This window comes from Trichechus manatus, unplaced genomic scaffold (assembly GCF_000243295.1).
Source record: "Trichechus manatus latirostris isolate Lorelei unplaced genomic scaffold, TriManLat1.0 scaffold00068, whole genome shotgun sequence".
NCBI classification, from domain to species: Eukaryota; Metazoa; Chordata; class Mammalia; order Sirenia; family Trichechidae; genus Trichechus; species Trichechus manatus.
Window position 1 is genome coordinate 13,697,305 of NW_004444004.1, and position 6,438 is coordinate 13,703,742.

The 6,438-nt window shown below is 42.1% G+C and overlaps 1 pseudogene; it reads left to right on the forward strand.

Annotated features, from left to right (window-relative positions):
- Positions 1 to 737: 737 nt before the first annotated feature.
- On the forward strand, positions 738 to 1,705 carry LOC101341750 (40S ribosomal protein S20-like; annotated as a pseudogene).
- The last annotated feature ends 4,733 nt before the right edge of the window (positions 1,706 to 6,438 follow it).

Sequence of the window (6,438 nt, forward strand, 5' to 3'; positions counted from 1 at the left end):
GTGTGCTGTCACAGTATGGGGAGAGCAATTAGGGTCACATAACAATGTATGTATAAATTTTTGTATGGGGAAAAAAAGTGTATCCCTAACAACCGATATCCACATATGGACTCGTTCAGCAAATATTTGTTGAGTGTCTATGATGAACAAGGTCCTGTGCCCAGTACTGAGAGGAAGGGAAGCAGATACAAAGATGAATTAAATGCAGGCCTTGCCCTTGAGGAGTTTGTCCTCAACCAGAGAAGCCAGTCACATAAGTAATTAGTTATGAGACCAAACTTATTCCTTGATTTGACCAAAGCCGAATGCATACTCTGAGCCAGGCTAGGTGCTGAGGATACAGCAGAGAAGAAGAAAAAGTCCTACCTTAATGGAATTTATATTCCAGTGGCAGATACTGGTGGTTCAGTAGTAGAATTCTCACCTTCCATGCAGGAGACCCGAGTTCCATTCCCAGTCAATGCACTACATGCACAGTCACCACCTGCCAGTGGAGGCTTGCCTGTTGCTATGATGCTGAACAGGTTTCAGCGGAGCTTCCATACTAAGATAGACTAGGAAAAAAGGCCTGACAATCTAATTCCCAAAATCAGCCAACGAAAACCCTATAGATCACACTCTTTGAGGAAGACGCGGTCACCACTGCACAGGGTGCCCAGTCTGCCCACTTCTGCTCCTGACTCACTGCCATTCAAGCTTGCCAAGGAACAAGTCAGTCAGGAAGCTGCACTGCAGCCATGGCTTTTAAGGACACTAGAAAGACACCTGTGGAATCAGAAATGGCCATTCACTGGATTAGAATTATTCTAACCAGCCACAACATAAAATCCCTGGACAAGCTGTGTGCTGACTTGATTAGAGGCACAAAGGAGAAGAACCTGAAAGTGAAGGGACCGGTTCAGGTACTGTCTTAGGTTGGGTTCTCTAGAGAAGCAAAACCAGTAAAGTATATAAATATATATAGAGAGAGATTTATATCAAAGAAACAGCTCATGCGATTGTAGAGGCTGGAACGCTCCAAGTCTGTGGATCAGGATAGAGGCTTCTCCCAATTCATGTAGCTGCAGGGGCTGCCAAACCCAAGATTGGCAGGTTGGAAAGCAGGGCTCTTGCTCACAGGCTGTGAATATCGACGAATCCCAAGATTGGCAGGTAAGACCGTAAGGCTTCTCCTGATTCATGCAGCTGCAGGAGCTGGCGAACCCAAGATCAGCAGGTCAGAGAGCAGAGCTCCGCTCGCAGGCTATGAAGATCAACGAATCTCAAGTTCGGCAGATAAGCTGACAGCTCAAGTCCCAAGAACCAGAGGTCAGATGAACAGGAGGCAGCCGCAGGATCCAGAGCGAGCAAAAAGCCAGAAAGTCTGCTTATATTTGGATGCAGGCCACACCCGCAAGGAAACTCCCTTTCCACTGACTGGCTACTCACAGCATATTCAATCCATGGGAGTGATCACATATAAACACTGAGAATCATGGCCCAGCCAAGTTGACACACAATCTTAACCATCACAGATACCTACCAAGTTTCTGAGAATCACTACAAGGAAAACTTGTGGTGAAAGTTCTAAGACCTGGGATCATTTCCAGATGAGAATCCACAAGCAACTCATCAACTTGCGCAGTCCTTCCAAGATCAGTAAGAGATCACTTCCATCAGTATTGAGCCAGGAGTACAGACTGAAGTCACCACTGCAGATGCTTAATTGACTATCAGTTGCTAAAAAAAAAAAATCCTACGATCACAATGGTCTGATCCACAACAGATCATGGGGATGGCACAGGACTGGGCAGCATTCCATTGTGCATTGGGTTTCCATGAGCTGACTCTACCACAGCTAACAACAACAACATATTCCAATGAGGGAGGCAGAAAAGTAAGAAAACAATTACAATATGGTGTAACAGAGGTTATGATCGGAGACAGCAGACAGAGCTTTGGGAGCAAGGAGAAGTAATGCCTAACCGACACTTGGGGAACCTGGAAAGCTCCCTCAGGAAGTTCCATCTAAGCCAAGACCCACAGCTGCCACATAGCATGGCTACAATGTGAATGGTGCCCCCTGAAGTTGGGCCTTGCCATTTGTGGCAGCCCAGGCTGAAGGATGAACAGGAGTTAGCCAAGAGTAGTTAGGAGGTGTGGAGAACCGAAAGTGGTGCAAAATGGCTAGAATACAAAGGACAGCTACTAAATGTGGATGGAGTGAGTGTGGGAGTTGGAAAATCATCACTTTGCAACCATCACTGTAAAGATTGGGTCACAAAAGAATCATCAATGGATGCTAAACTTTAGGGGGAATTTTACTGAAAAGCAGTAATTAAATTGCATGTTCTTAAAAGTGTCTCCGCACAGACTGCTTATTATTTTCAAGAGTGGAAATAAAAGTAGTTACACAGTAGAGAAATCAGGCACCACCTATAACTAGTGATCAAAATTTACATCACCAATGAGAGACAGATGTGTGTCAGACAAGACACAATATCAACCAAACCAGTTGCCACCAAGTTGATTCCAACTCATGGCAACCCCATGTGTGTCCGAGTAGAACTGTGCTCCGTAAGGTTTTCAATGGCTGATCATTCAGAAGTAGATCACCAGGCCTTTCTTCCAAGGCACCTCTGGGTGAACACGACCTCCAACCTTTCAGTTAGCAGCTGAGCACGTTAACCATTTGCACCATCCAGGGAATCCAAGACACCACGTTACCTACACAGTATCCCAGAAAAGTATGCATATCCCCAATCTAATCATGAGGAGACATCAGACAAACACAACATGAGCAACATTCTGTTAAAAAAATGTTAATGAGAGGGGTATTCTACAATGTAGTCTACAAAAATGTCAAAAAATGTGGTGGAAATGTTCCAGATTAAAGAAGGTTAACAGAAAGAACAACTAAACGCAATAGCTGATCCTAGAAGAGGCCCTGTACTGGACGGGAAAAATGTTCTAAAGGACACCATTGGGTCAACTGACAAAATTGCAATACAGACAGGAGATTAGGTAAAAGTATTGTAACAATGTTATATTTATGATATGGTTAACTGCATTGTGGTTATGTAAGAGAATGTTCCTATTTTTAAGAAGTACACACTGAAGTGTAGGGGTCAAGGGCCATGATGTATACAACTTACTCTCAAATGGTTCAGAAAAGACTATCATTTTATATACAATATGAACATATATATATGATGTGTGTATATATACATAAATATAAGGTCCTTAGTGTAAAACAGTTTGGCTTGGCTACTAACTGGAAGCTAAGTGGTTTGAATCCACCCTGTGACACCATGGAAGAAAGGCCTGGCAATCTACTGCCATAAGATTACAACCATTGAAAACCCTATGGAGCAGTTCTACTCTGAAACACATGGAGCTGCCATGAGTCCGAATCAACTCAGTGGCAACACTTTTTATACACATAGATGCGCGCTGTTGTTAGTTTCCATCTAGCTGGTCCTGACTCAAGGCAGCCCCAGGTGTGCAGAGTAGAACTTCTATGAGTCGCTATGAGTCAGAACTGACTCGATGGCAGTGGGTTTGGTTTTTTGGTTTTGGGATGTGTGTATATAGATAGAAAACACCCAAATGATAAAGCAAATGGGGTAAAATGTTAACAATAGCTGAATATGGATAAAGGGTATTGTCTTAGTTATCTAGTGCTGCTATAACAGAAATACTACAAGTGGAGGTGGCTTTAACCAACAGAAATTTATTTTCCCACAGTTTAGGAGGCTAGAAGTCCAGATTCAGGGTGCCGGCTCTAGGGGAAGGCTTTCTCTCTGTGTCAGCTCTAGAGGAAGGTCCTTGTCTCTTCTGAGCTTCTGCTCCTGGTCAATCTTCATGTGGCTTGGCATCTCTCTTCCCCCTCTCTGCTTCTTGCTTGCTTATCTAATCTCTTTTATATCTCAAAAAGAGATTGACTCAAGACACACCTTACACTAATCTGGTCTCATTAACGTAACAATGACAACACATTCCCAAATGGGATTTTAACCACAGGCATAAGAGGTTAGGATTTACAGTACATAATTTTGGGGGACACAATTCAATCCATAGCAGGTATACGGATGTTCCTTGTACTATTTTTAGTTTTGGAGCATTGTGTAAATGTGAAATTATTTCCAACTACAGAGTTAAAAACAAAAAAAAAAAACATGACCATGGTATAGAGTACTAAGGAGTGTGGGGTGTAAGGGAGTGGTGAGAAATGAAAACAGGGGCCAGATCTTGAAGAGACATCATTGTCAGGAATTACTGTTTATCCTGAGGACAATGAGCTACACTGTACACGACAGCTATACTAAGAAAAAAATACCTGGTAGATTTGCACCACAGTGTTCACCTATTTTGTCTTTGAATGTATACCTTTTGGTATACATACCTTTGGTATTTGGTATTTTACAGATTTTTCTCCCGTCTTCACGTACAGTGTATAACAGGGCTGGGAGGAGGGTGGTAAAAGATGTATTTATAGGAAGAGTGCAGGGGGGGTGCAGGGCCTTGGAAAGGAGGAATCTCAAGGACAGAGAAAAGGTGGGCACATTGCAGGCTGAGCTAAGGGAGGCAGAGCACTCATTTTCTAATGCACCAACCACTAATGCCAAAGATGAAGAAATTGAAGATTTTTACCAACTGCTGCAGTCTGAAATTAATCAAACATGCAATCAAGCAAGATGCATTGATAATTACTGGTGATTGGAATTCAAAAGTTGGAAACAAAGAAGAAGGATCGGTAGTTGGAAAATATGGCCTTGGTGATAGAAATGATGTCAGAGATTGAATGATAGAATTTTGCAAGACCAACGACTTCTTCATTGTAAATATCTTTTTTCAACAACATAAACAGCGTCTGTACAAGTGAACCTCACCTGATGGAATACACAGGAATCAAGTCAACTACATCTGTGGAAAGAGATGACGGAGAAGCTCAATATCATCAGTCAGAACAAGGCCAGGGATTGACTGCGGAACAGACCATCAATTGCTCATATGCAAGTTCACGTTGAAGCTGAAGAAAATTAAAACAAGCCCACCAAAGCCAAAGTATGACTTTGATTATGTCCCATCTGAATTTAGAGACCATCTCAAGAATAGATCTGACGCATTGAGCACTAATGACCGAAAACCAGATGAGTTGTGGGATGACATCAAGGACATCATACATAAAGAAAGCAAAAGGTCATTGAAAAGACAAAAACTTAAAAAAAGACCAAACTGGATGTCAGAAGAGACTATGAAACTTGCTCTTGAATTTACAGTAGCTAAAGTGAAAGGAAGAAATGATGAAGTAGAAGAGCTGAACAGAAGATTTCAAAGGGCAGTTCGAGAAGACAAAGTAAATATTCAAAGACCTGAAGTTAGAAAACCAAAAGGGAAGAACATGCTTGGCATGTCTCAAGCTGAAAGAACTGAAGAAAAAATTCAAGCCTCGAGTTGCAATATTGGAGGGTTCCATGGGCAAAAAATTGAGTAATGCAGGAAGCATCAAAAGAAGATGGAAGGAATACACAGAGTCACTGTACCAAGAAGAATTGGTGAATGTTCAACCATTTCAGGAGGTAGCATATGATCAAGAACCAATGGCACTGAAGGAAGAAATCCAAGCTGCACTAAAAGCACTGGCAAGAAACAAGGCTCCAGGAATTGACAGAGTACCAATTGAAATGTTTAGAACAAATGGATGCAAATGGATTCTATGCCAAGAAATTTGGAAAACAGCTACCTGGCCAACCAACTAGAGGAGATCCATATTCGTGCCCATTCCAAGGAAAGGTGATCCAACAGAATGTGGAAATTATCGAATAATATCATTAATATCACAATCAAGGAAAATTTTGCTGAAGATCATTCAAAAGCGGTTGCAGTAGTACATCAACTGGGAACTGCCAGAAATTCAAGCCGGATTCTGAAGAGGACATGGAATGAGGGATATCATTGCTGATGTCAGATGGATCCTGGCTGAAAGCAGAGAATACCAGAAAGATGTTTACCTGTGTTTTGCTGACTATGCAAAGGCATTCAGCTGTGTGGACCATAACAAATTATGGATAACATCAGGAAGAATGTGAATTCCAGAACACTTAATTGTGCTTATGTGGAACCTGTACATAGACCAAGAGGAAGTTGTTCGAACAGAACAAGGGGATACTGCGTGGTTTAAAGTCAGGAAAGGTGTGTGTCAGGGTTGTATCCTTTCACCATACTTACTCAGTCTGTATGCTGAGCAAATAATCCGAGAAGCTGGATTATATGAAGAAGAACGGGGCATCAGGATTGGAGGAGGACTCACTAACAACCTACGTTATGCAGATGACACAACCTTGCTTGCTGAAAGTGAACACGACTTGAAGCACTTACTGATGAAGATCAAAGAGCACAGCCTTCAGTATGGATTACACCTCAACATAAAGAAAACAAAAATCCTCACAACTGGAC